Source organism: Cajanus cajan, chromosome 7 (assembly GCF_000230855.2).
Source record: "Cajanus cajan strain Asha chromosome 7, NIPB_CcT2T_4, whole genome shotgun sequence".
NCBI lineage: Eukaryota > Viridiplantae > Streptophyta > Magnoliopsida > Fabales > Fabaceae > Cajanus > Cajanus cajan.
In genome coordinates this window covers 2396393-2413147 of record NC_138523.1, presented here as the reverse complement: position 1 = coordinate 2413147, position 16755 = coordinate 2396393, and positions in this window count along the sequence as shown.

Here is a 16755-nt window from a genome sequence, read left to right as displayed (position 1 = left end):
TAAATGCATATACTATTCATATTAATTTTTCATTAAGATTAATTACTAGTTTTCATGTTAGATCATCTAAGTCTAACCCAAAATAAGTATATTAATTTACTAAATTTAGTAGTGGATATATACATTTTTACTTGTTAGCTTTAAGAAGTTTATTTTAGATTTTTTTTTTTCTATTTTGAAGATGTTTATGCTGGAATAGTTAACACTATGCATTGTTTTTTGGTAATTGGTACCAAAAAAAAAAACTAATGCATTAAATGTTTCTGATATTTTTTTTGTGTAACAATTAAATGCTTCTGATTATTGTCACATATTAAACATTTAATAATTTATTTATCACTAAATTGCACTATTCCTCTTTCTATAATATCAAATTTGTAATCTTGATCTCTTTATTTTTATTTTCACAATTTTAATATCTCAATTTTATAAAATTCATAAATTTGGTTCCTCTCTTTAGATATTCATCGTTAAAATTGTAACATCAATCAAGATATGAGATTAAATAAACGACATAATAATTAACATGTCATAATATTTAGACGAAGTTAAGCTTTTATTTATGATTTTATCACATAAGAATAGCAAAATGAGATATAAAAGAGAACTAAAATCATAATTTAGTCTAAAATTATTAAAAAATAATCAAGGCCATGACAAATTTTATAATTTTAATGTTTAACGAATGTACATGTAGCAAGAGATCGAAATTGTAAATTTTATAAAATTGAGAGACTAAAATTACAAATTTAAAAATTAAGAGACTAAAATTACAAATTTATGTTATTAAAGGATAAAAAGTGAAATTTAACATTTATTCAAATACATTAAATACTTTCATCTTAACATATTATTAACTTCATAACTAAAAGTGTCAAATGAGACAAATCAACCTAATATAATATAATTTACACAAATCAAATATTATTTTAAATTAGGGTAATTTGGTCTATATTTTCTTCAAATTGACATTTTTTTGACATAACCTAATACAAATTGGACTATTAGACTAAATTAGCCAAATTAAAAAAAATAAATCTATTTTTTATAATAAAAAAATTATAATATGGTTAATTAATTCTATATACTAACATATGATCTTATAGTTTTCGAGTTTAAAATTTAATTAATATTGAAAATGAGATTAAAACTTTAGGGTTTAGGGTTAGTAAAAATGACATTAACATATTAATAATCATGATGATATAATCGTTTAATTGATAATTGGAATACTGTTTGCAAGGTACGCCAATCTATCTTTAGATCGGGTACTATAAAGGGTAGGTTTAGGACACTTTATTCTCTCTCTTCTTTTTCCAGTGTTTTTGGATACTTATACATTTTACATGCAACTTTGTCGGCATTTTTGTTATATATATACACATACTTTATTTAAATACAGTAAGTTGTGATTGGATATATTAAAAATTGGCGCGAGAACTAGAAAAGTTTCATCTTTGTAGAAATAAAATATTATGATCGGCAAATTAATCAAAAAGTATTTATGATCAGATCATTTTTCTAATAGTTTTAATTTTTTTATGTCGTTTGTTTTTTAATTTTGGGATTTTGTTTTTGATGTAAATTCATGCCTAAAATAAAAATATATAATACAAATGGTTATGGTTGTTTTATTTGTTGGTAATTTATTTTTGAGCTAAAACATTAAATAATATTTTGTTGATACTTTGTCTATCGCTCAATATCATTGCCATGTGCAATTGAAACTATATGTGTAATGTACGGATATCCGGAAAGCTATAAATGTTCCTGAGAAGAAAAATTCTATACTTTCAAGTTTCTGTGTATCGGCTAATGTCAATGTTTTGTAATATAAAAATTATAATGTGAAAACATACTATTTTATATATTAATGAGGAATAAATCCGAGGAATGTCGTGTATTACTTTATCTCTACATAAAGAAAACTATATATTTTAAAATTTCCTTTTTCTGCCACACAAATGAATTTTAAAGTCACATAATTGTTAAGGAAGGACTTTGGCATTACAAAAGCGAAACGCATCTCTAAAACACTTGTGAAAAATAGTATATCTATGTAGAAGTTCTATGTAAGTTGCAATCCACTCAACATAAAATATAACGTGATAACAATTTTGTAGTATTTGTCAACTTTTCTTTGTTGGTGTACTTATAATTGATATATAAATGACATTCTATGTTAGATGAAATTGTATTAGATATAAAATGTTATATGAAGGGACTTTAATGTCATTTTCAATAATTCTACTGTGTCATGTGTTTTTCTACTTGACATAGAATGTATACTTAAATGCTTAATTGACATAGTAAGTGTTTTTAATGGAAACTCTAAATAATAAATCATTTCAAGCGTTATTGATGGAAAATTTTTTGGAGAGACTAGATTGATGTAGTTCCTCTTCCAAACTCCTTGCACGAATCTTTTTTTTTTTTGGTCTTCTCCTAGCTCTTCCAAGACTCCCAAAGGTGTTAGAAACCTTCTTCAAACACACATGGAAGGGTAAGAGTTCCCCTTATTTGACGTCACACTTAAAGAGTGACAAGTCACTCCAAATCTCACTACATTCAAAAGAGGATAAGAGAAATGAAACAAGTTTCAAGGAGAGAAACAAACTTTGAGATAGAGAATTAGGAAAAATGTATCTAATTCACATAAAACTCAATGTTAAAGTTCAACCAATACAAGAAAATCCTATATATAGGAGTTTGGTTGGCTTATGGTGCAAGCTAGACTAACCATGGTCAAGTGTGACCATGGTTAGCTATCTTACACTTAAGCTAACCAACCTTAGTTAACTCTCTACAAGTCTAGTTAGTTGTCTAGAAGCTTATGGAGCAAGCTAAGCTAATCTTAGTTTAAGAATAACCCAGGTTAACTTAAGTTAACTACAACTACCTAACCTAATTATTACAACTACTAGACTAATGATTACTTTGACTAGTTTGTTGAGATGTCATTATCAAAGTCATGTGACTTATTTAACAAGTTTGGATGACTTGTTCATTAAGCTTGGACGTCCAACCTTAATGGGCTAGCAAAATGTTTGGGTCATCCAAGCCAAATAAGTCTATGGCCTAGGCTAGTTATGTAATATTCAAAATTTTATTAAATAAAACAGGTTATTTTGATTTTAAATATTTATTGAGATTATTAGAAAGTTTATCATATTTTTATACGTATTTTTACTATTCATGTATACGTATTTTTACTATTCATGTATACGTATTTTTACTATTCACATATACGTATTTTTACTATTCACGTATACGTATACGTGAATAGTAAATGGCTGCTAAGGATGGCACGAGGGAAGCAAGGTTCAATTTTATAATTAATTTGAATATTTTAATGAATAGTGCATAGTAACTTATAATATTATTTTAATGAATAGTGCATAGTGCATAGTAACTTCAAAATTTCTATAAATAGGGGCCTAAGGTTTTGAAAATTCAGAATTCTAGAGAGAAGGAAATTCTAGAGAAATAGAGAGAGAAAGTAAGAGAGAGAGAAGGAGAAAGAAAAGGAGGTTCTGCTCTAGTGCCTTGTTTAAGGAGAAAGAGGAAGAGATTCTGCCCAAGTTTTTAGAGAGATATTGCACTAGTTTCAACTCCTACTTATCTAGGTAAGGGGGAGGAGAACCTTATCTTTTTAAAATTTTATATACTATTATGTATAATTATTTATGCATTTATTTGATTATATTTATTTAGTGGGGTGCCCCTAACCTCACTATATTTATATATTTATTCAGTAAGGTGTTTCTAACTGCACTATATTTATATATTTATTCAGTGAGGTGTTCTTAACCTCATCTAACTACTTAACTTTTAATTACTATGTTATTGTTATATTTATTCAGTGAGGTGTTCCTAACCTCATCTAACTACTTAACTTTTAATTACTATGTTATTGTTATATTTATTCAGTGAGGTGTTCTTAACCTCATTTAACTACTTAACTTTTAATTACAATGTTTATTTATGTTATTATTATATTTATTCAGTGAGGTGTTCCTAACCTCATCTAACTACTTAACTTTTAATTACTATGTTATTGTTATATTTATTCAGTGAGGTGTTCCTAACCTCATCTAACTATTTAACTTTTAATTATTATGTTTATTTATTTACGTTATTATTTAGTGGGGTGTTTCTAACCTCATATATTTGTTTAACCTTTAATTACTATTACTTATTCTATGATTATTCTTAAATCTATTTTGAGTAATTTTTTTTATGATTAATATAATTTGTTAAAATGTCTTTTACTCATTTTAAAGATAATTAATACTCTATGGCCATAGACGATAAAGTTTGAATTATTTGTAGCTGGAGGTTTAACCTTGGGGATTTAAATGAGTAAGAAATGGAGGTGGAATAATTTTTGGTTGGTGTTATAATGATGCTCATTTATCCTGACTAGTCACTACAAGTATAATTCAAATTTTATTGTATCAAGAAAATCTAATATTTAATCTGTATAAATATATATTTATATATATATATATATATGTTAAAATTTTATAGATAAATAATTATGTTTATTCGTTCGAATTATTGTATTTATTGGATATTGTTCTTACTCCTTTCTTTTCTTTGTTTTTTTTTTAATTAAATATATTATAAATAGATGGATCAACTTGAGATTCCAGATCATTTTGCTGTTATTGTTACTGTTGTCCTACATGGAAGGAAATTGGAATACGGAGGCTATTTGATGGATCTGTTATAACTTTACTTGTCAATCGTATTATTTTAATTGTAATTTTCTTTCCGTTATGAATATATATATTGTATTAATAGAGTAAGGAAAAGGAATAATGTGTAAAATAATACGTTATTCTAAATATTTTAGAACGATATGTTATGTATTAAATTCACAAGATATTCTTTTCTTTACTTTTATTTTTATTAAATAAATATATAGATATTGTTAATGATATAATTATAAAATATTATAAAATTTTATAATTTTATATTGTATAATTTGGGTATTAGAATTAGGCGTTACATTTAATGGTATCAGAGCAACGTTCCATGTGTAACTTGGGGAAATGTGCTAACCATGTTTCTATTATAAGCTAATCTATAAAATTACAGATGGCAGGAAGAAGGAATACCGAACTAACAGAGGCTGTACAAGCTATTAGGGACATGGCTGCCGCCTTGTTAAGGAATCAACCACCAGGAAGAACAGGAGAGTCACAAGGACTTGTAGAATTCAGAAGCAATAACCCTTCCCAATTTGATGGAGGATACAATCCTGAAAAAGCTGAATTATGGATTAAAGAAATAGAAAAAATATTTCGAGCTATGAACTGTCCTGACAACCAAAAAGTAAATTATGCAGTATTTATGTTAGTAGGAGAAGCGGAATATTGGTGGGATAGTACCAGGAGATTATTAGAAGGAGGGGGAATAATCATTACATGGGAAGTATTTAAAACCAAATTTTTTGAAAAATATTTTCCTAATGATGTTAGGAGGGCTAAAGAAATAGAATTTATGCAGTTAAAACAAGGGAATATGACAGTGGGAGAATATGCTTCTAAGTTTGAGGAATTGGGAAAATACTCTACTTTCTTTTATCACCCTGATGAGAGGATGAAGTGTATTAAATTCGAGGATGGACTTAGATCAGAATTAAGAAAGGCAGTAGGGATATTGGAAATCTCTGATTTTCCCACATTAATACACAAGTGTCGATTTTTGGAAGGTTTTGATCATAATAAGGATAATAGACCAAAATCTTTTGGCCCTCAATTTAGTAAGAAAAGGGATAATGAAAGAAAACCTTATGTTCGACCACAATGGAAACCCCAATCTTCTCAATTTGCAGGAAATTCCAGTAGGTCCATTAATAATCAAGCCAAGTGTTTTAAGTGTGGACAGGGTCATTATACAAAAGATTGTCATCTCAAAGGACCTGTTTGTTTCAAGTGTGGAAAGCCTGGTCATGTATTTTCTGAGTGTGGACAACCAAAGACGCACGTGAATACTTCCGGATCCAAACCAAGACCTTCTACAACTGGAAGAGTTTACACCATGACCGGAACTGAAGCTGCTCAAAACAACGATCTAATACAAGGTAAATGTTTCATTAAAGGCAAAACTTTAAATGTACTGTATGATTCAGGCGCAACTCATTCTTTTATCTCCAATAATTGTGTTCAATACCTCCAATTACCAATTTCTTCTTTAGAGAATAATTTGATTGTTTCAACCCCTACAAACAAATCTGTAATTGCCAATAAGGTTTGTTCAGACTGTCCTATTTTTATTGGCGATAAAAAATTTCTTGTAAATTTGATCTGCTTACCTTTATCACAATTAGATGTGATTTTAGGTATGAACTGGTTATCTTCCAACCACGTTCTTCTTAATTGTGCAGAAAAGTCTATAATATTTTCTGATCCTAAGGACCTATCGATTTCATTATCTAAACCAATAAACAAGTTTCCTTGGGGTAAAGTTCAAGGATATTTAATCTTATCCTCTATGGAAGCTAAAGAGGAAGTCAACTTGAAAGATATAGCTGTCGTTCAAAATTTTCCTGAAGTCTTTCCTAATGATATTCCTGGTTTGCCACCTGACAGAGAGATTGAATTTTCGATTGATTTAATACCTGGAACTGGACCAATTTCAATGGCACCCTATAGGATGTCACCTTCTGAATTAGCTGAGTTGAAGAAACAATTAGAGGAGTTACTTGAAAAACAATTCATACGCCCTAGTGTATCACCTTGGGGGGCTCCTGTTTTGTTAGTCAAAAAGAAAGATGGAAGCTTTAGACTGTGTGTGGACTATCGGCAATTAAATAAGTTTACCATAAAGAATAAATACCCTCTTCCTAGGATAGATGATTTGATGGATCAATTAAAAGGAGCCACTGTATTTTCTAAGATAGATCTAAGATCAGGATACCATCAAATCAAAGTGAAAGCTGAAGACATACAAAAAACTGCATTTAGAACAAGGTATGGTCATTATGAATATCAAGTAATGCCTTTTGGAGTAACCAATGCACCTGCAGTGTTCATGGATTATATGAATAGGATTTTTCGTCCGTATTTAGACCATTTTGTGGTGGTCTTTATAGATGATATCCTCATATATTCTCGAACTCATGAAGAGCATGAAGAACACCTTCAAACTGTTCTCCAAATCCTGAAAGACAAACAACTGTATGCCAAACTTTCTAAGTGTGAATTTTGGTTAGAGGAGGTTAAGTTTTTAGGACATGTGATTTCCAAAGATGGAGTGTCTGTGGATCCATCTAAGGTAGAAGCAGTTCTACTATGGGAACCTCCAAAGACGGTAACAGAAATCCGTAGTTTTTTGGGTTTGGCAGGATATTACAGGAGATTCATTGAGGGATTTTCTAAAATAGCTATGCCTTTAACTCAACTCACCAAGAAAGGACAACCCTTTGAGTGGACCGAAAAATGTGAAAATAGTTTTCAGGAGCTTAAGAAAAGATTAACTACTGCACCAGTCTTAGCCTTACCCAATCCTAATGGACAATTTGTCATATTTTGTGATGCCTCAAAAATGGGATTAGGGTGTGTTCTTATGCAAGATAGAAGGGTAGTAGCATATGCTTCTAGACAGTTAAGAGCTCATGAAAGGAATTACCCAACCCATGATCTAGAACTAGCTGCCATTGTTTTTGCACTCAAAATATGGAGACATTATGTGTATGGTGGTAAGTTTGATGTTTTTAGTGATCATAAGAGTTTGAAATATTTGTTTGATCAAAAGGAACTGAATATGAGACAAAGAAGGTGGATGGAATTTTTGAAAGATTATGATTTTGAATTACATTACCATCCAGGGAAAGCCAATGTTGTGGCTGATGCACTGAGTAGAAAATCCTTACATGTCTCCTCATTAATGATTCAAGAGATGAATTTGATAGAAAAATTTAGAGACATGAGTTTATCAACTACGGTAAGTCAAGATAAAATACAATTGCATGCGGTTCAAATTACTAGTGACTTACATGAACAAATTGGTGAGGCTCAGGTAGTTGATAAATTCATTCAGAAGAAAAAGAGGTTGATAGGTCAAAAGGATGGTGAAAAGTTCGATTTAGATCAAAGAGGAGTTTTGAGATTTAATAATAGGATATGTGTACCAAATGATTCATAAATTAAGAAAATAATTTTAGGTGAGGCACATAAGAGCAAGTTGAGCATACACCCTGGGGCAACAAAGATGTATCAAGATCTCAAAAGGATGTTTTGGTGGCCCAAAATGAAAAAGGAAATAGCACAATATGTGGCTACATGTTTGATTTGTCAAAAAGCTAAGATAGAACACCAAAAGCCAGCAGGAATGTTACAACCCTTAGATATACCTGAATGGAAATGGGACAGTATAGCAATGGATTTTGTAGTTGGTTTACCACGAACAATTCATAAGTTTGATTCCATATGGGTTATTGTGGATAGACTAACAAAATCTGCTCATTTCTTACCCATCAACATTAGGTATTCTCTAGAAAAATTGACTGAACTGTATATAAGAGAGATTGTAAGGTTGCATGGGGTACCATCTAGCATAATATCTGATAGGGATCCTAGATTCACTTCTAGATTTTGGGGAAGTTTACATCAAGCATTAGGAACTAAGCTTCGTCTTAGCTCTGCATATCATCCTCAAACAGATGGACAATCAGAAAGAACCATACAATCCCTAGAAGATTTATTGAGAGCTTGTGTGCTAGAGAATTCTGGTAGTTGGGACAAATACTTGCCTCTGATTGAATTCACTTATAACAACAGTTTCCATTCTAGCATAGGTATGGCACCCTATGAAGCTTTATATGGAAGAAGGTGTAGAACTCCTTTGTGCTGGTTTGAGACAGGAGAGAATTTAATCTTGGGTCCTGAATTGGTGCAACAAACCACGGAAAAGATCAAAATGATTCAAGAAAAATTGAGAATGACTCAAAGCAGACAAAAAAGTTATGCTGATAAAAGAAGACGACCTCTTGAATTCCAGGAAGGTGATCATGTATTTTTGAAAGTTACACCAACAGCTGGTATTGGTAGGGTAATGAAATCAAAGAAACTCACTCCTCGATTTATTGGTCCTTATCAAATCCTTAGAAAAATAGGTCCTGTTGCTTACCAAATTTCTCTACCACCTTTTCTTTCTAATCTCCATAATGTCTTCCATGTGTCTCAGTTAAGAAAATATATTTCTGACCCTTCTCATATAATAATGCCTGATACAGTACAATTAAAGGATAACCTTACATTTGAAACAATGCCTGTACAGATCGCAGACAGGAGGATCAAGCAGTTGAGAGGCAAACTGATTACACTGGTAAAGGTAATCTGGAATGATGTTACTGGAGATGCTACTTGGGAACTCGAAGAAGAAGTTAAGAAAAATTATCCTTACTTATTTTAAGCAATAAAAATTTCGAGGACGAAATTTCTGTAAGTAGGGGAGAATTGTAATATTCAAAATTTTATTAAATAAAACAGGTTATTTTGATTTTAAATATTTATTGAGATTATTAGAAAGTTTATCATATTTTTATACGTATTTTTACTATTCATGTATACGTATTTTTACTATTCATGTATACGTATTTTTACTATTCACATATACGTATTTTTACTATTCACGTATACGTATACGTGAATAGTAAATGGCTGCTAAGGATGGCACGAGGGAAGCAAGGTTCAATTTTATAATTAATTTGAATATTTTAATGAATAGTGCATAGTAACTTATAATATTATTTTAATGAATAGTGCATAGTGCATAGTAACTTCAAAATTTCTATAAATAGGGGCCTAAGGTTTTGAAAATTCAGAATTCTAGAGAGAAGGAAATTCTAGAGAAATAGAGAGAGAAAGTAAGAGAGAGAGAAGGAGAAAGAAAAGGAGGTTCTGCTCTAGTGCCTTGTTTAAGGAGAAAGAGGAAGAGATTCTGCCCAAGTTTTTAGAGAGATATTGCACTAGTTTCAACTCCTACTTATCTAGGTAAGGGGGAGGAGAACCTTATCTTTTTAAAATTTTATATACTATTATGTATAATTATTTATGCATTTATTTGATTATATTTATTTAGTGGGGTGCCCCTAACCTCACTATATTTATATATTTATTCAGTAAGGTGTTTCTAACTGCACTATATTTATATATTTATTCAGTGAGGTGTTCTTAACCTCATCTAACTACTTAACTTTTAATTACTATGTTATTGTTATATTTATTCAGTGAGGTGTTCCTAACCTCATCTAACTACTTAACTTTTAATTACTATGTTATTGTTATATTTATTCAGTGAGGTGTTCTTAACCTCATTTAACTACTTAACTTTTAATTACAATGTTTATTTATGTTATTATTATATTTATTCAGTGAGGTGTTCCTAACCTCATCTAACTACTTAACTTTTAATTACTATGTTATTGTTATATTTATTCAGTGAGGTGTTCCTAACCTCATCTAACTATTTAACTTTTAATTATTATGTTTATTTATTTACGTTATTATTTAGTGGGGTGTTTCTAACCTCATATATTTGTTTAACCTTTAATTACTATTACTTATTCTATGATTATTCTTAAATCTATTTTGAGTAATTTTTTTTATGATTAATATAATTTGTTAAAATGTCTTTTACTCATTTTAAAGATAATTAATACTCTATGGCCATAGACGATAAAGTTTGAATTATTTGTAGCTGGAGGTTTAACCTTGGGGATTTAAATGAGTAAGAAATGGAGGTGGAATAATTTTTGGTTGGTGTTATAATGATGCTCATTTATCCTGACTAGTCACTACAAGTATAATTCAAATTTTATTGTATCAAGAAAATCTAATATTTAATCTGTATAAATATATATTTATATATATATATATATATGTTAAAATTTTATAGATAAATAATTATGTTTATTCGTTCGAATTATTGTATTTATTGGATATTGTTCTTACTCCTTTCTTTTCTTTGTTTTTTTTTTAATTAAATATATTATAAATAGATGGATCAACTTGAGATTCCAGATCATTTTGCTGTTATTGTTACTGTTGTCCTACATGGAAGGAAATTGGAATACGGAGGCTATTTGATGGATCTGTTATAACTTTACTTGTCAATCGTATTATTTTAATTGTAATTTTCTTTCCGTTATGAATATATATATTGTATTAATAGAGTAAGGAAAAGGAATAATGTGTAAAATAATACGTTATTCTAAATATTTTAGAACGATATGTTATGTATTAAATTCACAAGATATTCTTTTCTTTACTTTTATTTTTATTAAATAAATATATAGATATTGTTAATGATATAATTATAAAATATTATAAAATTTTATAATTTTATATTGTATAATTTGGGTATTAGAATTAGGCGTTACAAGTTACACCTCCCTTAAACTACTAATTACACCCTTAAGGAAAAATACAAGGACAAAAAATTTTATACTACTTGACCCAAAATACATGATAAAAAATATCCTATATAATCACTACTAAAAATGTAAAACAACAATAGGAGTCCTTAAGGTAGGATGAACCTCCAAATGTAGGGTACCCTACAAAATAAGGGTAAATGTCATACAATTCTTCAAACCATCTTTATCTTCCTTCACCCTTCTTGGTTCTTTTTCTTCCAAAGGGATCCTTGGGAAGTAGGTTTCCATCAGTTATGCTTCTTCTTCTGTAAATAGTACGACCTTTGTCTCCCTTATAGCAACGACTTCCAACCACCATTTCTAGTGACTTCAGCTACTCCTCACCATGATGACCTCCATCCCAACCATGGCCATCAAAGTTCGTCCTTCCCTATGTGATAACCATTGTTTTAGATATTCCCCCTTTCCCTTTCTCATTTTCTCCCTTTGTCCCATGTAATTAAGTGTTGTTGATTTCGTATTATGATTGGTTTTGATTGTATTGTTTCTTCATTGTTTTTGTTTTTGGGTTTGATTATGCATGAAAATGTTATGGTTTTTAAGTATGCATACCAAGCGTATGTACAAGGTTTATAATGAAATGTTTCTTTGTAGTTTTTCTACTTTGTATGCTTTTGTATGCTTCTCTATACAAATTTCTCGATGTGTACCACTTCTATCGCTTCTATTCTATATATGTCACTTATTAGTTGTTTGAAGGCTTGATCCTTTTATAGTAGCTTTATAGAAGATGGTAGTTACGATAACTTTGAGTTGAGCTTACAATTTTCTTCACGAGTTGCTTCATTTATCTTCTTTGTTGATCTTAGAGATTATCGTTGGTGCATTTAATGTGAGCATTAAATGTATTTCAGGAAAATGTGTATCTTATCTGATCTAGTAGGCTACTTATCATCATTTCCTTCTAAAATGAGCATGGAAGAAGCAATTTCAACACAAAGCAGTTGAAGTCAACGTAGAGCAATCTTTTGCAGAGCCTTTTCTGTGATATCTAGGATTTTTCTTTTTGCTTTTAACGAATATTTTGTTTTTTTCTTCTTTAACAAATTTCAAGAGTTCTAAAGCTTCTTTCTTGTTCGACCTGTTAAGGAATAAAATATTTAATGAAACTTAATGTTAGTCTCACTTGGAAGTACACATTTAATGCATAAAGATAATTGTATACTTCGTCTGGTTTTCTTTCATCTTATAGATGAAATATATTTTCCACATTTTGTCTGATATAGTATATCTTTGTAGATATTTGACTTTGCTTAAAAGAAAATTTTTTGTTTGTTATCATTAAAACTTGAGGGGTCCAAGATTGTCTTTTGACTTAACAGACATGATTATTTCAAACACACACATTGGTATGATAGTTTGTGGAGTGATGCAGAGAAACCTTTATATATAGACTACACTAATTTTATATGATTGTTATGGTGTTAAGATAATTCAATATTAATGCACAAAATTGATGGACTTATAAAAGTTTCATAGAATTGCTTGAGTTGTTGAGTGAGATGCTTTCAAAGGTAACACCTTCTTGATACATAATTATAATGCAAAAAGATATTGTATCTTATGGGTATAAAGTATGAAAAAAATCCATGCATGCCTAAATGAATGCATGATGTACACATGAGAGTTTGTGAACTTACATGAGTGTCAATAGTGTGTGGTATCATAAAGTAAAGGAATGTGATTCTAAATGTAGGGTGAGAAAGGGTCCTCTTATGAAGGTGTTGTGATATCTTCCTATTGTTCCAAACAAATGCATGTTGTATACGAGAGAATTTATGAAATTACGTAAGTGTCAACAATGTGTGGCATCATAATACAAACTAAAGAAAGGTGATTTTGAATGTAGGGTGAGCAAGGGTTTTCTTGTAAAGGTGTTACACTATTTTCTTATTGTTTTAAGATTGAAACAATTATTTATTAATGTCAATGATGCAAAAACCATTAAGTAGAGTGCAAATGAATAAAAAGGACAACTAAGGCAATTTGGAAGATTCTTTCCAATGGAATGAAATAGATTCCATGTTTCTAGATTTCAACAATGATTTGAGAAACCTTAGGCTCGTACTAATTATAAATGGAATGAACCCATATGGTAACCTAAGCAATAAACATAGTTCATGACCTGCCTTGGTAAAGGTTTACAACTTACCTCTAAGAAAACTTAGGCTTGGAATTGTTATAGATGGAATGAATCCATATGATAACTAAAGTAGTAAACACAGTTCATGACCTATCTCAGTAGTGATTTATAACTTACACCCAAGGTTGTGCATGAAACACAAATATGTGATATTATTTATGATAATTTCAAGTTTAAGATAACCAAGAAATAATATTGATATTTGTCTTAAGCTCCCTATTTGAAGACTTTAGAGTGTTGTGGGACGAAGATGTTGATGTGTTTAGCGGGTTTTCTGGTGAGACTTTTAAGATGCATGCCACATTATTTTGCACAATCAATGACTTTCCAACATATGACAACTTGAGTGACTATAGTGTTAAAGGATACAAAGTGTGCCCTATATGTGAAGAGGACACATGTCACCATCAACAACAACATGGAAGGAAAAAAAGTTTACCTTGAGCATTAGAGATTTCTTAGTTGTAATCACTTGTGGCGTAAATATTTAATGTGTGTTAGGAAAAAATTTATCACAAAGCATAAAAATAAAGAGAATTAATAAATTATTCAACTGAAACTGAGAAAATAAGTTTGATTATACAAATTTTTTGAGTTCAATTTTTTTAAGGTCCTATTAATCAAAAGAGTTTGACCATGAACTTTAATTAACTAAGAGTGGGAAATGCTAAAATAATACAACAATCACAAGTAATCCACTCAATTCCTCATTAGGGGTATCACAAGTAACAATTACATCACAACCTAGAATAGAAAATCTAGCTAGACATAGTAGGTAAACAACCCAACATTATCCTAGAATTCATAGACAAGGAAAAAAAGAACCAATTGTAAATGGGAAGAATCCTCCTTTGAGGGTTTTCCTTTCAATCTCTTGCAAAACCTTAATAGAAAATAAAGAGAAGAAAATAAAATTAAAAAAGTAGACAAAAAATGAAATAAGAAAAATGCAGTCTAGCTAACATCCCTATTTATAGGTAAAAACTAGGATTACCTTCAAGCATGACCATGCATATCAACAAGCATGACCATGCATAGTAGTACGATTGTGCATCCTTCAATTTGGGGGATGCATCGAAAAAAGTACGACCATGCATATCAACAAGTACAATTGTGCTTGGTAACATGGACGTACAACCTTCAATCAAGATGTGTTTCAAATAAAGCATGATTGTACTTGGTACTTAAGTTCCATGCTGCTCCTTTCTTGGCCTCTAATTAAATAAATTTCCTTTTTTATATGTTTTCATTGCTTGATGCACACTTAACAAAAAAAATAAAGTTTTGTTAAAGGAATCAACCATAAAATAGGACAAAACAATAGTGAATAACATGTTAAAATGCAATATTTTGAGGGCTTAATACCCACCTCTCTCTAGAAGACTATCAACATGCCCAAGATCTTTAAGAATGAGGACTTGAGGAAGAAAAAGAAACAATAGAGATTGAAGATAAAATTATAATGTTGGTTAAATACCTATTTTGGTCCCTTATAATCTTTTTTTGTTTCAATGTAGTCCCACTTTTATTTTTGGTCTCAATTTGGTCCCAAACTAATTAATTGGTTTCAATTTAGTCCCAAATTAATTAATTGATTTCAATGTGGGACTTTCCGTCCAAATTATTTAAACGGAGTTAACTTTTGGGCACGTGGATGCCACGTAGATGTATACGTGGATGCCACGTGGATGACATTTTTTTTTAAAACACCTGGACCCAGAACGGCCCGTTCTGAAACCGGAACGGGCCGTTCTGGTTTCACTTTTGGTGTGTTAATTTTGCATCCGGAATGGCCCGTTCCAGGTGCAAAATTAACACAACAAAAGTGCAACCAGAACGGTCCGTTCCGGTTTCAGAACGGGCCGTTCCGGTTTCATTTTTTTTATATATAAAATATTAATAATTTTATAAAATATATATTATTAATTATATTTTAACTATGTTGTTATATCTAATAAAATAAATATATTAATATTTTTTATATATTTTATTTTATTATGTTTATCTTATTAATTTTTATCATTTTATTCCTCTAATTTTAAATAAGTTGTAAAAAATTATAAAGTGATACTTAAATATTTCTTCAAACAGAAAGAGAAAAAGAAAAAATTATTACTCTATTTATAAGACAATTGTATTTTATAAAAATAAGTAATTTTAAAATTTTTACTATAAAAAAATATTTTTCAAAATTATTATATTTTTTAATAAAATTAATAAAGAATATTGGTTTAATTGCATTTTTTATCTCTCAAGTATTACAATTGTGCATTTTTGATTCACAAGATTTTAATTGGGTAATTTTAGTCCTTAAAGAATTGCAATTTGCGATTTTGGTCCTTCAATTTTTAATTGAACAATTTTAGTCCCTCGAATATCATAATAATACGATTTTAGTTTCTCCCATTAAAAATTAATAATAAATATATATCATTTGATACATTAAAAAAAATTATAATATACGGTAATTTAAATAAGCAAACAATTATATAGTTTTAAAACATTATATATATATATATATATATATATTAAAATTTTAAAATTATTACATTTTTAATGAGAAAGACTAAAATTGCACAATTATGATATTTGAGAGATTAAAATTGTTCAATTAAAAATTGTGAGACTAAAATTACACAACTAAAATCTTTTAAGGACTGAAATTACTCAATTAAAATCTTAGGGATCAAAATTGCATAATTATAATACTTGAGCGATCAAAAACATAATTAAGCAAAAAAATTCTATTCTCAGTTTTGGAACGGGCCGTTCTGAAACCAGAACGGCCCGTTCTGAAACCAGAACGGCCCGTTCTGCTGCACTGGTAGTGTGTTAATTTTCGCATCTGGAATGGTCTGTTTCAGTTGCAAAATTAACAGACGAAGAGTGCAACCAGAACGGCCCGTTCTGGTTTCAGAACGGGCCGTTCTGGGTCCAAGTGTTTTAAAAAAAATATGTCATCCACGTGGCATTCACGTATGCATCTACGTGGCATCCACGTGCCCAAAAGTTATCTCCGTTTAAATCATTTAGACGGAAGACCCACATTGAAACCAATTAATTAATTTGGGACTAAATTGAAACCAATTAATTAATTTGGGACCAAATTAAAACTAAAAATAAAAGTAGGACTACTTTGAAACAAAAAAAGATTATAAGGGAC